The 16,266-nt window shown below is 37.6% G+C and overlaps 1 long non-coding RNA gene across 1 annotated transcript; it reads left to right on the forward strand.

The window, feature by feature from the left end:
• The first annotated feature begins 308 nt into the window (after window positions 1-308).
• On the forward strand, window positions 309-14,404 carry LOC125485600. Its single transcript, XR_007264313.1, has 4 exons — window positions 309-352; window positions 9,593-9,648; window positions 10,420-10,518; window positions 14,301-14,404. It is a non-coding gene; the product is annotated as an uncharacterized LOC125485600 (long non-coding RNA).
• Window positions 14,405-16,266: the final 1,862 nt, after the last annotated feature.

The raw sequence follows: 16,266 nt of genomic DNA on the forward strand, positions 1-16,266 counted from the left end.
CATCCAGTTGCCTTTTAAGAACAGGAAGGGTTTAGTGGGATATGGGACTAGATTAATTTAGGGTATCTGGTTGGCATGGACGTGTTGGACTAAAGGGTCTGTTTCCATGCTGTATGGTGCTGACTCGAAGAGGCTTGGAATGATTGCTATAGCGGCTATGAAAACACAAGTCAGGGGAGTTGGATGAAAATCTAGTAAATATTGGACTTCATAAGTTTTTTGTTGTTGAACTCTTGAACATTGGAGAGAAAAAAACAGTTAACGCTTTGAGTCCACTAAACATTTGTTTTTCTCTCCGCAGATGCTGCCAGACCTCGAGCTAGTCCAGCATTCTGTTTGTTTCAGATTTCCAGTATCCATAGTATTTTTGCTTTTATTACATTATTCTAGAATGTGGACTCTGCACATTCATATGCTTCATGCTCGCTTCCTCCTATTAATCCTGTTTCGTCTCTCTTGTCATGACTTCTATCTGGAGATTGCGCTGTGCACCTTTGTTATGGAGCATTGGCTTTTGTACCAGCTCTTGGTTGGGAGTAGTCCAAACTGTAAACATTGCATTATCAATATCTGTAACAGCTAAACGACTTTGCAGTTTTTAATTCTGTAATAAATAGTATTTTTTATCTTTCCACCAGTTTTTTGTCCCCATTCTTTGTTCAGTCCTCTTTTGTTTCAGGCATCATGTAGCATACTGTTGTAGATTGGAATTTGGAAAGAACATATAAAATGAAGAATGTGATGTGTAGGTGAGATTATTAGGGTGATGGAAATTGTCAGACACTTTTAAGGCCTTTTTTTAACAATAACATTTGGTTTAATTTGAACACAACAAATGTTTGGAGAGATTATCTTAAGTAACTAGAAACGAAGCAAACATTGGGGTAAAGGAAGGGGCTGCGGAGGAAACGTATAACCAATCCGTCTGAGAAATAGAGATAACAAGGTGTGGAGCTGGATGAACACAGCATCAGAGGAACAGGAAGGCTGACGTTTCGGGCCTAGACCCTCAATGTCAGCCTTCTTGCTCCTCTGATGCTGCTGGGCCTGCTGTGTTCATCCAGCTCTACACCTTGTTATCTCAGATTCTCCAGCATCTGCAGTTCCTACTAAGTCTGAGAAATAGGGAATTTGTAGCAGGAGGTGGTGGTGGGATCTAAAAGTTTTACATCTGGAGATGGTCACAGAAATGGAGGAGAGCAGGATTATGGAGAACTTGAAAACACAACTTTTAAACTTAAGTATAAGCTGTTCAAATGTGGAATTTTTTTCCACTTTTGGATTAAATTATCTTATCTTATAAGATTAAAGTTACCTCCTATCGATTGCAAAATGGTACTATTCCACTCAATCTGCTTTAATTTGTATGAAATTATTGCTAACTACGATCTAAATTTTAATTTGGTTGGCTGCATCTTGTGAAGTGCTGTACTCTGCAATCTTGGCCTTGGTAATGGGCTCCAAAATCTCACCGATGGCTGCTGTCAAGCTAACCAGCCTGTAATTTGTCTTCTGTCTCCCTTTCTTCTTAAACTGGGGTGTTAGATTAGCCATTTTCCAGTTCTCTGGGACCCTTCCTGACTCCAGTGATTCCTGAAAAATCACCACAAATGTTTGTACAATCTCTTCAGCTATCTCCTTCAGAACTCTGGGCTGTAGTCCATCTGGTCTAGGTGATTTATCCACCAACACCGCTTTCGGCTTCCCCAGCACCTCCTTAATGATGGCCAGTACACTAACCTCTACCCTACTGAATCTCTTGAGTTGAAGAGATGTGAAGAAGTGAGAAGTAGTATGATTTTTAAGAATGGAGGTCTGTCTTTAATTGGATCATGTGAATTGACATGTTTTAGTAGCAAAGGAACATGGCTTCAATGTTAGACAAATTTTGGTGTGTTTGTGCTTCTGTCTATTATCTAAGTGTACAGGCCCTTTAGGGGCTTACTCAACCTAGAGTGTGAAAGGCTAGCTAACTTCTGATCTAATAAGAGTCTTGTAGAGTGCATCAAATGTAGGTTATTGCTTCTCTGCAACTATTAACAACCTAGAGTCTATTCCTATATTGCTGTAAGGGCTGTTGGAAGGATCAAGCGTTGGGTCTGTCACCCATGAATTCCTACTTTCCTCTTCTCAAACCAAGTCCTTGTGACACCATTGCAGTGGGCAGTGCATATCATGATCATGTATTAATCCTTTATAAAGTCACAGAACATTATGCTTCCAAAAAATTGTTTTCCTTTTGTATTCTAGTAAAGTCTTCCCTTGTTTTGAGTGTAGGACCAAAGCAATCTGTTGACCATGGAAAGCTGTACACTGTTTCAGTTACAAATCATGACTTGTAATGGATGAATAAATGCTTTCAGCATATTTGTATACTGCATGCATATGCTGGAAAGGAAAAATACATTTAATTAGCACTCATTCTCAAAATGGGATCTCAACTTGTGCAAAGGATTAATGCTTTGTTGTAACATCTAATGCAAAAAGTAGAACTGCTGATAATACAACACTCCCTTAGTGCATTTAACGGTTAGCTTTTGACTTGTATATCCTCTGATCACTAGAAGAGTCTGAATCCACTACCTTTTCCCCCTAAGTATGAATGTAACTGAGACAAGACTGCTGCTTTAAAAGGAACTGCTCACATTTTGGTGGTACTCTTAATGCCTCAACCTGATGTCCTAATAAAATAGGTTATGCCACACAATATATTTCTTAAATGTTTTTCTTGAACAGCATAAACTGATATGGCTGTAACTAATATTATGACAAGGTTTTTTGTTACTGCATTTCAGTAATTGTTCTCAGTGCACAGAGTTTATGCAGTGATTAACTCAAACTTATAGACCAAGTACATGTAAGCTTGATCCCCTTATGCTGCATTAGGTTAACAGACTGGAGGAAACACTAAGTGCTACAGATTTCTTTGAAAAGATTCCTTCACTGCAGTTCCATGACTACTCCTGCAAGTGCAAATCTGTATTAAAGAAATTCAACTGGGTGCAATTTCTCCCCCAGGCCAATTCTACATGTCATCCCATCAAGGTAGCCTGGATTCACTGAAATAATAGCTGGGTGAGATATTGGATTATGTCTATGGAAATGGACCCATAAGATAGTTTTGCAATCAAGAGTGAAAAGTAAATTGAGAGGATGGTGGGAAGGGAGAGGAGATATCCTCAAGTTGTGAATCATGGACGTGCGGCTAATCCTGATTTTTAAAATTAGCAGTTACCAAGGACATTCTGCAACAAAGACTTAGACTTGTACTGCAGTACATGCAGACATTTTATTAAAAGGTATAATAAAATCAAATTTGACCTAGGAATGTCAGTCTCTGTTATAGTGAGGGGAGAGGCAGCATAATATGTCTATTCATGCTTCTGTGAAATGAAGTGAATTATGTTGCTTTTAATGTAACTTTTTTTATTTAGTTGAAAAGGATAATTATGGGAGTCTTAACCTATGTTATGTTACACATATTGTCGATAGAATAAATAGACTGGGTGATTGCCATGTTTTTCCTCTATTGTAATCTGGTATGTTCTCATTATGTCAGTTCTACTTTGCACATGATTTCACTGGGATAAGAGTGGATTTCACTGAAGTCATCTAGCATAATTGAGCAGATTGTTGGCTGTACTTAGTGCAGAATTTATCTATTGTAGGATACATGAAAAACATTCAGTTCGGATCTAGCTGTTCTTTGACTACACTGTAAGATATACAGCTATGGGAAAATGGAAATGAAATCAGTGATCTGAATATGAATTGTTCAATTATCGTGTGATCAATGTTATACCTTTTATTTCCCCCCTACCTATTTTCTTTATGTAGTATGTTTCTTGTTCCAGGCAGAAAATCACAAAGTGTTTGAGTGCATTTTTTTTGAGGGAGTTACAATGCAAGAGAAATCTTTTCATATCCTGACTCTAACTTCCAAAGTGCAACTGCCTTTATATAAATTGTGTAACAGACCAGACCAGGAAGTCTAGGGAAAAAAAATGTTGAAATCTGAAAATCTTTTGAGATTTTCAATATGCATTAATACATTATTTCACTCAGATTATAACAACATAAATTATCTTTTGCATAATAAATGTATTATCTTTAACGCAGGAAAAAGATCTCTTAGCACTGTATAAAGGCTGAATCAGGTAGGACTATAAGAAAATAAATTGGATGAAAAAATGTAATAGTGTAGTTTATATTAAGAGAAGTGGTAGCTTAGGGAGTTTCCAATAAGTAACTTTCCCAATAAGGTCTGTACTTCTGTTATTTTCTATTTTCATGCCCCAATTTTAAGGTCTTGTGACTTGAGAGAAAATGCAGTGCAATGCACAAAGGATGTTGTTCCTTGTGATAGATTCACAGTTTTGAGTATCTAAGGTTTTGGAGTAGATTTGCAGCTCGGGTTGGCTCGCCGAGCTGGCTTGTTGTTCCACAGACGTTTCGTTACCGTGCTTGGTAACGTCCTCAGTGCAGCCTCTGATGAAGTGTCGGTGTGTTTTCCCGCCTGGCTTTTAAACTCTGGGGTCCGTTGCGATGGATTGCCTCACTTCCGGGTTTCCTTCGTAGTGGAATGTATATGGGTCAAGTTCAATGTGTTTATTAATAGCCTGCTTCGTGGAGTGCCATGCTTCCAGGAATTCTCGTGCTTGTCTCTGCCTAGCTTGTCCCAGTTGAAGTCGTGGTTCTCCTTGTCCATGTGGATTGAGATGAATGAGTATTGGTCGTGTCTTTTTGTAACCAGTTGGTGTTCATGTACTCTTGTTGTTAGTTTCCTTCCTGTTTGTCCGATTGTAGTGTTTCTCGCAGTCTCTGCAGGGGATCTTGTAGATGATATGATAAGTGCTTCCCCGAACTAAAGACCCACTCCCTGCCATGGACAGGACCAGTGTCATCTACAAGATCCCCTGCAGAGACTGCGAGAAACACTACAATCGGACAAACAGGAAGGAAACTAACAACAAGAGTACATGAACACCAACTGGTTACAAAAAGACATGACCAATACTCACTCCTCTCAATCCACATGGACAAGGAGAACCATGACTTCGACTGGGACAACACCAAGATCCTGGGACAAGCTAGGCAGAAACAAGCACGAGAATTCCTGGAAGCATGGCACTCCACGAAGCAGGCTATTAATAAACACATTGAACTCGACCCCATATACATTCCACTACGGAGGAAACCCGGAAGTGAGGCAATCCATCACAACGGACCCCAGAGTTTAAAAGCCAGGCAGGAAAACACACCGATGCTGCATTGAGGATGTTACCAAGCACGGTAATGAAACGTCTGTGGAACAACAAGCCAGCTCGGCGAGCCAACCAACCTCAAGTCTTGAGTATTTACTCTGGTAAAATTTCCTAAATGTTTGAAAAGATGTTTTACGCAGTTACTGGGGTGATAATTCCACCTATAGCTCAGCTACAGTTTCTAAAGTACTTGAGTGGCCTTTAGGATTGTAACAATGGGTCAAAGAAATTGACGAGTTATCAAAATACCACTAAATGTGATACCTTAATTTTGAAACCTCTGCCTGCCTTGATTCCACGGGTTTTATTGATGCTTCTAATCATCTCTGGTTATGCTACTACAGTTTTGTCTGTTGCACACTTAACTAAATGATTGCCTTGTGTGTTTCAGCTTTTAAAATTCTTTGTCAGACCCCATCTGCAATACTGAGTTCAGTTGACCACCTCACGAGGGCAGTTGATACTGTAGGTGGCGTAACACCGATTCAACAAAGGAATATGGGGGTTAAGGAGTAAATTGTAAAGGATAGTTATATAAACGTGCATGTTTTTCTTTTGAGTATAGAAGGTTGAGAGATGAACTGATCAAGGTGTTTAAGATGGTAAAACATTTGAATTTAATGAATAAAACAGTTTAAGTTCTTGTGGGGGAGGGGGGCATGTGTAGAAAAGCAGCATATAAGCTTAAATGTAAACCAGACTCTTCAGCATTGATATCAGGAAGTACTTTGTACAAATTTTACAATGGTAGTAAAAGTCTTGTATTCTCCTTATGTAGAAACCCCACCTGATCAAAATCTGTGCTTGTTGAGACAGTTAAAGCTTTCAGTATAGAAATGGCTAGATTTTCATTAGGTAAGGGGATCAGTGGATGTGGATCAGAGTTGATAAATGTAGTTGCACAGTTCAGCCACAATGTAATTGAATGGAGGTATAGGCTTGAGGGGCTGAATGGATTGCTGTCATTTCTATGCTGCCCATCAAAGACTTACATTTATATTGTCATCATTGGTTGCCCCTTGATTTGAGGATGATGTGTATTCGGAGTTGCAAGTTTCTGCTGTGGATCTTTGCATGTCCAAACTGGCTGGCTGTTGACCATAGATTTTTTTCGGCACGTTGAGAAAGTATCCCATGTGGAGTGGCATCTGGAGTGCAGGATTTTCTTCCTTTCTGCTCTTCCCTGTCACCATCTTGCTTCACCTTCAAGGTGTATGAAGTTTTATCATATTTAGTACCACATAATATCATGCACACAAATTTGTTACTCCCACTCACTAAACACATCCTAGATGCAGAATATCATCACCTTCACATGTTGCATTTACACAACAATAGAATCTTGTAGCACCAGTTGGATGCACTTTTGTAAATTACTAATCAGCAAAAGATCTTTCACATTTACAAGTATTATTGAAAAATTGCTTCCAGTCTTGAGAGAGCCCCACACTTACTATATTTAGTTACATGTAACATGTAAATGGTCCGTTAGAACTAACTGTTAGTAGATGTAATGTTTGACTGCTAGTTTTGGCCTTCTGCCTTTTCTATTCTTGCTCTGCTTTTAAAAATAAATCCATTTCTGAAAATGGATCTTTGGTTACTGTTCTTTGGAGACTTTTTCATATTTAAGCTTTTAAACTCCGTGTATACAAAAGGTTTTACTGAAGTGCAGCTTCAGTAGTGTAATGCTACTGTTAGAGTATTCCTGCTTAGTTAACATCTCCGATCGTTAAGTGTGAACTATAACTACTACAAATCCTTAAACTTAAATATCATGTCTGGTTAGCGCCCTGCTACATGTACAGAAGCCAGCTAACTAACACCAAAGATACCAAATGTACCAAACTTCCTAGTAATGCAGAGATAGACTAATTATTAGTCCTGGTGAGCCTCGTTGGGCCTCTTAGAAGTAAGATTGCTGTGGAAAGAGGACAAGGCATTATATTTGCACCAGGGGACTGGTCAAACGATGTACTTGAGCTTTTAAAAATGTGGCATTGGAGAATAATGGGAAAAGCAAAGTAGCTTTGATGCAAGAACCATTTCAATAAACTGTATACAAGTATATTCTTGACCTAGTCCCAGTCATGCTAATTTTGCTATTACATATACAAACTGATCTGACCTGGTAATGCCATTAGGTTTTGATTTATGTAACATTAAATAATACTGTTGAATTATATAGGAAATTGCAGTTTGGGCACTGTTAGTAGGTTACAGCTCTCAAGAACATACTTCACTGTTACCACAACTTGCAAGATTTATTCAGTTTAGAATGGTGCTGTACCCTCCAGCCTTTTAAATAAAATGTGTTGGAATGCACACTGCTTTCTTTCACTCCTACTTGAATGGGTCCTTAGTATTTCACACCAAGGTGTCCTTCAGGGTGCTGGGTCAGGCTACCAAAACAGCTTCTATGAAGGGATTAGAACCAATTAACATCTTTGTACACAAAAGCTGCTGGCAGCTGAACAGGCGGCCTTGTGACCTGCTCAGGAGCTGCATGTTAAACAGGGGGTTGTGTACTTGAGCTCAAGTGGGGAAGGGGTGGAGAGAGTTTTTATTTATAATTGAAATGGTGTTTCCTGATAGATTTTTGGGGAAAAATAATCGTACCAAATTAAGTTGTGCAATGAAAAATTCAAAACCTGTATTTAATTTCAAAGAAATGCAAAATGTGTTTTTATTAAATTGAACACTTTAGATTTAGATTACTTTAGAATATAAAGTAACAATCCACTTGGAAAATGACATACTTTCTTGTTGTGCTAAATATTTCAAATTTTAGTATTTAATGAAGTTTCCATGTCAATGATGCCTTAACAGTACAATAACAAAATTTCAGCGGTGTTTGTTTCTGTCTGAATCAAATGTTTAATTTGTTCAGCCAGTTGGATAAATTATTGTACTAAATAATGTAACCGTCCCAATAAAGTTATGTTGAATTATGAAATGCACTATTTTCAATGACTTTAAGTTTATTGCTATAAATGGTACCTCTTCCCTTTTTTACTGCAATACCTGGTTAATCTATTTCTCCATTGGGCATTGTTCGGGTTTAATTGTCCGTTGTTGAGTAGTTACACTGAAGATCTCTCTCGTGACAAATTGGTGCTTTTAAAAAAAATCCAAGCCAGACTAGGAAGACTGTTAAAGATGAAAGATCCACTTGAATTGATTAACCTGAAGCTTTTGAAAAATGATCTATTAATAGAATCAAATGTTTTCTGTTTAGGACTATTTAAAGTAGATTTAGCAAAATTACTTCCACAGTAAGTGACTGGATTATCTGCTTCAGGAGTATTCCCTAGTTTAACTGTTGTGCAACTTTTAAATGGAAACTAGGAATACTTTAGTTGATTGCAACACTTGTATGGTTTTCATGCTCGAGCAGTTTGCCTTGCTTCTCCCGATGTTTGCTTATTAGTGAATGAAATGCAGGTGTGTGGGAAACAGCAAGCGAACATTGACAGGTTTATTCTGTTGGCTGCAGCCTAATTAGTTGCATAGTGGATGCACCCCGCTAAGCTTTAGTGCACTGCAGTAGAGCTGGTCTGTTCTAATTTCCTTGCAGCTTTGATATCGGTGAAGAGATTGACGGATTGCACAAAAAGCAAAGCGTGATAGAGGCCTATCGAAACAATGCAGTTCTTACTTCAGCCACCACAGATGTGAGAGAAGGCTGATCAGAAACAAACGTCAACCATAGTCAAATTGTCTCCTGTGTCTGCATAGTTGATATTTTCCCATGTAAAGTTAAAAAAGGCAAGGTATTAGCCTCTATCCCACCCTTTACTGTTACTTCACCTGAGATAACTGTCCAAAGTTGCAGTTCAATACTAATAAGGCAATTTTCCACTTTGGTCATGTATCAAAATCGTGCTGCATAAATGTCCTTTTCCTGCAACTCAGTGAGACTTAGTTGACCACCCATAGAACAGTAATGTCATTGTGCCTACTCCATCAGACCAGCAATTGAAATGCTCTATGCATTTCATTTTTCATTCAGATCTATAAAACTGATCCCTGTAACATGCTGATGCAGAAGAGAAATCTTTTATTAAGGGAAAATCTTTTAGTAATCAGGCAACAACAAACAGATTTCGAAGAAACTGGATGTATTGAAAAGAGCTGTGTTGTTTTTTCCAGCATTAAATGACAATTGAATTCACATCCATATGTTTGCACGAACTGCATTTAATTTTATTTGCAATCTTACACTACACAATAGTTATAATAAGCACATTACTGATTTATTGTGAAATTGAATTTGACTACATTCCTGAATAAAGCTCTGATTATATTGTGAATTTTATTTTTAATAGCCTACAAGACAGTGTCTGGTGTTAATGGACCGTTGGTGATCTTGGACCAAGTGAAGGTATTTGTAACTTTAATTCTGAATACTAGTTGTATCTAGAAGTTTAAATTCTAACAAAATATTGACTAAAATGTTTTGCCAAGAAAGGTGATGCTGATATCAGCATTTCAATACAGTGCTTCTAAAACACTTTCTAATTAGCACCTATGCCCATTCAGTTAGTCTTTCTGCCACTGTACCTAAATACCTAAATTTTAGATGTTTAAGTGAGATGTCCTTTATCATTTGAAGTTACGCTGTTGCCAAGCAATAAAAATGCAAATAACTAATGAACATGTTTGAATCAGCATGTGTGTTGTGTTTTGAGCAGGAAGTGTGTGGAAATTAGGTGGATTGGAGTGGCAAGATCTAGCAATGTCTGACAGCATTTACAAAAATGAGCAGAAGCATTGTATGACTTTTAACTTCTGGTCATTCGTTTGGTGTAGACATTGCTGGAAGGACTAAAAATTATTGCCTCACCCCTAATTACCTTCGAAGGTGAGCCGCCATCAAACTTTTATAATCTGGTATGGATGTATCGGCCATGCTGTTAGTCCGGAAAGCAAAACAATTCTAGGTGAAGTTTGTTCTTTATCAGAAAGTTAGAATTGTTCAGCAACACTGTTTACTGTAGTGTTTATGTACAGTATGTGCTGTTAGTAAATTATTTCAACCCCCTGGAAATAGATTAGAACTTTCAAATATTCATATTGGATTAAAACAGAATTGAAGTTATATAATTTGTATTGATTCTCAGCTTTAAAAAATTTTTTCTGTTTCTTTGATCAGTTTCCAAGGTTTGCAGAGATTGTACACTTGACTCTACCTGATGGATCCATTCGAAGTGGACAAGTTCTGGAAGTTAGTGGCAGTAAGGCTGTTGTACAGGTAGGGATTTGTACTGAAATTATACAATACTGGAACAAATATGTAGTAAATTTATTGATTGTATTATCTAATCATTTCTAAAAGCCTTGTCTTGAAGAATTTGACAGGACTTTAACTAAAATTCAAGTGTCTCCGTCATATGAAAACTTGGGTTAGAATTCTGTTTCAAAACTAACAGTAACTCGTGAAATGATTTTGCTTCTAAGCATAACATAAGATGGAAGTGAAAGGAAATTCAGTTCCTGTAGCTGAGCTTGCCAAATTTGAAACCTCTGTCCTTTCTGGTTTGGTAAAAAATGGTCTCCTTTGTATTTACATTTTTCATTTATCACTTGTCTCGTTTTACACCAGAATTTTATTGATTGTTAACAATATTATTATAATTTAAAATACAGTACTATTTCAATCCATCTTCTTTGGTCAAAAACCTTAGTCCTTTTGACCTTTAATATTGCCACCATGTCTTGAAAGCAATATTTACCATGACTAGTTTCATTATTTTCCTTAAATGATTTGTTTCACATTTTCATCTGGCCAGTTCCCAATCTAGAGGTTTATGCTGGCATGTAATCCTGTAGATTAAGCACTTTACTAACTTGGCAGCACACTGAGTCTGCATAACCAGGGCAAACTGGCTATTCGTGTGGGTGGAAATCACAGTGCGAAGGGCATTACTTGGCTTGAGTGCACAATTTGTTGTATTCCATTTGGTGTTCCAGTCCATTTTTAATCCTAATCTGGGATCCAGAGTTATCATCACTGCCCTAACTGAGAACCCAGCTAGTTTATCAAAGATGAAGGACTAAACCTGAAGTCGTCTTCATATGGCTGTTTTTACAATGCATTCACCAAACAATTGAGACCCTACCAGTGTAATCTGGTGTCTGTGTTCATTCTTTGGATTTACCCTGGATTTGTATGCATTCATTATTCCATAGAAACCAGAAACTAGGTCAAGCAGCCCTTCGAGCCTGCTCCACCATTCAGTAACATCATGGCTTATCTGATTTTAACCTTAACTCTGCATTCCTGCATTTTCATAGATTTTTGATTATCAACCTTTGCAGACTTCCCAACTTCAACAGCTCCTTGTCTGCTTCTGCTGTCATCACTACATACTGTTCTTTTCCTGCATTGACATTAGTTCTTTCTCCATGTCGTGTTAGCCTCACTCTTGCATTGGTTTTTGCCTGTTAACATTATCTAGTTATCCAAAAACGCCACTTTAAAAATCTTAAAATACCATGTGATTTCTATTTTAACTTATTCATTGGTCAGTTAAGACAGGAAGAAACTCCGCTGACATTCTGTTCTATCACGACTGATTTTGTACTTTGAATCCCTACAGTGCAGAAAGACGTCATTCAGCCTATCAAGTCTGCACAGACCCTCTGAAGAGCATCCCACCCAAACTCCCAGTCCCCTCCCTATCTGTGCATTTTTCCATGGCTAATTCATCTTGCCTATGCATCCCTAGACACTCTGGTCATGCTAAATTGTCCGATCTACCTAAACCTGCACAACTTTGGACTGTGGAAGGTAACCAGAGCACCTGGTGAAAACCCATGCAGACATAGGAAGAACATGCAAACTCCATACAGTCACCCAAGGCTGTAATTGAACCTGGGTCCCTGGTGCTGTGAGGCAGCAGTACTAACTACTGTGCCACTGTTCTGCCCAAATTTAACTCAACTTCAACTTCAACTCTTTCCTTGCTGTTTCTCAATATACTTTGATATTCTTATCTAACAAATTTTTTAAACTTGTCTTAAATTTTCGATTGGCTCAGCATGCACGTTTTTTCCAAAAAGTTTCTGATTTCAACTACTTGATGGATGAAAAAGTGCCACTTGATTTCACTCTTAAATTGCCTAGGTCAGACTGTAATGAGATTGGTAGGGAATTCAAAACAATGTGGTTCAGAGGAAATAGTTTATCCCTCTTTGCCTTATCTAATTGTTTTAATACTTTCAACACCTCAACCATATAAACTTGAAGAAATATAGCCAAAGCCAGCTTTGTCATTTTTGTAATTCAATCTGCTTCAGATGAAAACCAGTATTCTTTTAAGATTGCTTTTTGGACTAATGCACTAGTGTTTAGAGATTTGTGTATTTCTTAATTTGAATTAGAATTTTCAGTATGATGAACCTTGTTTGTAAGAAGCTAGCTAATTATCTAATAAATGATATTTAAACAGGACTTTTGAATATACCAAATGTCCCAATGTGAACTATCTAATAAAAGTATTTGTAGAACTAGTGTTGAGCCACAGCGGACTAGAGGCTTGAAGTACAAGTTGAAAAACATGGTTTTAATTTTTTTTTAAACAGGGGGGTGGCACGGTCGTTCAGCGGTTAACATTGCTGCCTCACAGCACCAGGGACCCGGGTTCGATTCCAGCTTTGGGTGACTGTCTGTGTGGAGTTTGCACATTCTCCCTGCGTCTGCGTGGGTTTCCTCCAGGTGCTCCGGTTTCCTCCCACAGTCCAAAGATGTGCAGGCTAGGTGGATTGGCCTTGCTAAATTGCCCGTAGTGTTCAGGAATGTGTAGATTAGGTTGGTAATTTGGGTATGGGTCCGGGTGGTATGCTCTGAGGGTTGATGCGGACTTGTTGGGCCGAAGGGCCTGTTTCCACACTGTAGGGATTCTATGATTTTAGAAACAAAATGTAGGGATTTAAGGAAGAGTTCAACTTGAGCTGAGATGACCAATAGCTGCCGAAATAGTGGTAGGTTAGAGGAACTGCATATGAAGCTGAATTCAAGGACTGAAGGCAGTGGAATTTAATAGATGGTTGGTGAATAGTGCAAAGCCATTTTGCATTTGAAGTTGGAGATGAGCATTTTCAATTCATTTAAGAAAGTGGCCAATAGGAATTGATGCTAATAATGATGGCCCTACCCTTTTTTCAGATCATTCATGAAGAATTATACTAGAATAGTTTCTATAAAATAGAAACATAAATCAGTTTCCGTCAACAACTATATTATTCTTTTGTGTTTGAAATGTTTTACAACCTTTTTTAATCATGCTTGTGGGAAATCTGGAGTAAAATTCATAGATACCAAAAGTATCTGGTCAAGTTTATCTAAAACTATCACTTTTTTTAATGTTTGGTATATTTGACAAACTCATATCTCACTCGGAATGGAAAATCACCACAGATAATCCTGCCACTCCCCACCCTGTCTCTTCTGCACCTTTTCAAGGGCCATCACAACCTTTCCAACATGTGGTAACTGGAGCTGGGTGCAGTATTCTAGTTGTGGCCTCAACAGAGCCCCAAAAACTTGCAGCATAATTTCCCTGCCTTTGTACTTGTTACTGGCATTTATGAAGCCTACAATCCCATATGCTTTGGTAATTACTCTCGTATGTCCTACCACCTTTTAAAGATCTATGCATATATACTCCCAGTCCCTCTGCCCGTCACATTCTTTACAATCTACATATATGTGCCCATTTTAAACGCAAATTGATCAGTTGAGCTAGCATCCACTGCACTTTATTTTTTCAGGAGGGGTTTCCACCACCCTTTATATGAAGAAATGTTTCCTGAATGGTGGCTCTCACTTTGGGTTTATGTTCTTTGTCTTGTATTCCTGTCATCTATAAATTTCCTTTCTATCTATCAATCCTAAAAAGAAGTGTAGTTTGTAGAATCTTTCCTCGTGATCTACACCTTGAAGTTCTGGTCATATTGTGGTGAAGAATGCTGGAACACTTCATGCATTTTTTTTAAAAGTGTACTTTTATGTTTTATTTTCATTGTGTATAGGTTTTTGAGGGGACATCAGGTATTGATGCCAAGAAAACAGCCTGTGAATTTACAGGTGATATACTTCGCACACCTGTTTCTGAGGACATGCTTGGTAAGTAGATTCTGTCCTCCATGGGAAGTTGATATTCCAGGAACCTTTCTTCATATGTCTATGACATTAACGATTTATATTGTCGTTGAAGTATGAAGGATATCCCTGTTGTGCCCCTCAAATATTAATGCATTATTATCTTCTAATAAAGAATAGTTGGCTACTGTCATCTTTCAATATTGGTGCTCTATTTATCTCTATTTAATTTATTGCATATCTTAATGCTTTCAATTATCTGCATTTCATTTTTGTACTTGTTTGAAAGCTGTATTTGAAACTACATTATACGCAACGTCTTTTAAATTTAATTTTAAAATTGCCTAATGATTAATGGTAATTAGAATATTCTGGATTTTTAAAATGATGCAGAAATTTGAATAAGATTACATTTTTTTGTGGCTGGAAACTAAATTGTATTTATTTGGTTTTGAAACCTCTCTTTGCTAACTTAAGAGTCAGTGATTGAATAACACTTGAAGAAACTTCAAACTGGAAAGATAATTATATAAGGGACAGTCTCCATCTATTCGGTTTCATTTGAGTTTGAATAAAATACTGCTAAGTGGCTTCTACAAGTTTATTTTTCAAAAAAGGAAATGTGACAGCCTCACAGAGCATTTTTGATTATGCGCATAAGATAAAAACATTAACACGGACCAAGTTTTAATTTATGTAACTGGCTCTGGAGTGACACCAGTGGACTCCAGTTTTTGTTTAATATGGTTCCGTTGATTTAAGATGCAAGGTAAATGTACATGTCAGTTAAAGAAAATACAATGTAGAGTTTTCTGCTCCAATCTATTATGAATGAAAACATGAATGCAAATTGGTGTGGGAGTCAGGGTTTGGACTAGGTGATGTGTGCAGGAAAGCAAAACTAGAATTCAAGTGGAGTAAATAGTCTGTTTATGTTGCTGCAATTTGTAATTGATTTTTCTTGAGTAATTGTTTGTAGCTGTAATTTTGATGATGATTGCATGCAAGAAAGCTATTATGTTAATCATGAGTGATTTTAAACTGTGTAGATTGGGAAACACAGAAAATATTTCACATAGGAAACAGAAATAGTCCATTCTAAGCAGGCCTTAGAAAACAAGAAGAGTATGTACGAGCTTGCTCCACCATTCAGTATGATCATGGCTGATCATCCAACTCTGTATCCTATTCCTGTATTTGCCCCATATGCTTTGACGCCTTTAGTCTTAGATGTTTGAGCGGTGATCTTATGGAGGTTTATAAAGTCATAAGGGGTATAGATAAGGTGAATAGTAAGGGTATTTTCCCTAGAGTAGGGGAGTTCAAAACTAATAGGCATATTTTGAAGATGAAGGGAGACGATTTTTTTTTTAAAAACTAACTTTTTTTACTGAGCGATTTGTGTGTGGAATGAACTGCCAGAGGAATTTGTGGATGCAGGTATAGTTATATCATTTAAAAGACATTTGTCTAAGTACATGAATAGGAAAGCTTCGGACAGATGTGGGCCAAATGCAGGCAAGTGGGGCTAAGTTAATTCGGGAACATGGGCGGCGTGAACTAGTTGGACCAAAGGATCTGTTTCTATGCTGTATGACTCTAGTTATATCTAACCCTTGAACTATAAAATTGGCAGAGGTAGCATATGCAAGAATCAGTAGTGTATTTTGGAACAGTTGCCTAGAACGGTATATTGAGCCAGTCAGGGATCAGGCTATTTTGGATTTGATGACACACATTAAATAAATGATCTCAAACTAAAAGATCCCCTAGGAAACATTGCCATGGACAGTGTAGAATTCAACATGCAATTTAAGGGATAAACTTGATTGGGAAACAAATGTGCTAATTTTAAATAAGCAAAATAAAAATCGAATGAAATTGGAAATAGAGTGC

This window comes from Rhincodon typus, chromosome 20 (genome assembly GCF_021869965.1).
Source record: "Rhincodon typus isolate 14 chromosome 20, sRhiTyp1.1, whole genome shotgun sequence".
Classification (NCBI taxonomy): Eukaryota; Metazoa; Chordata; class Chondrichthyes; order Orectolobiformes; family Rhincodontidae; genus Rhincodon; species Rhincodon typus.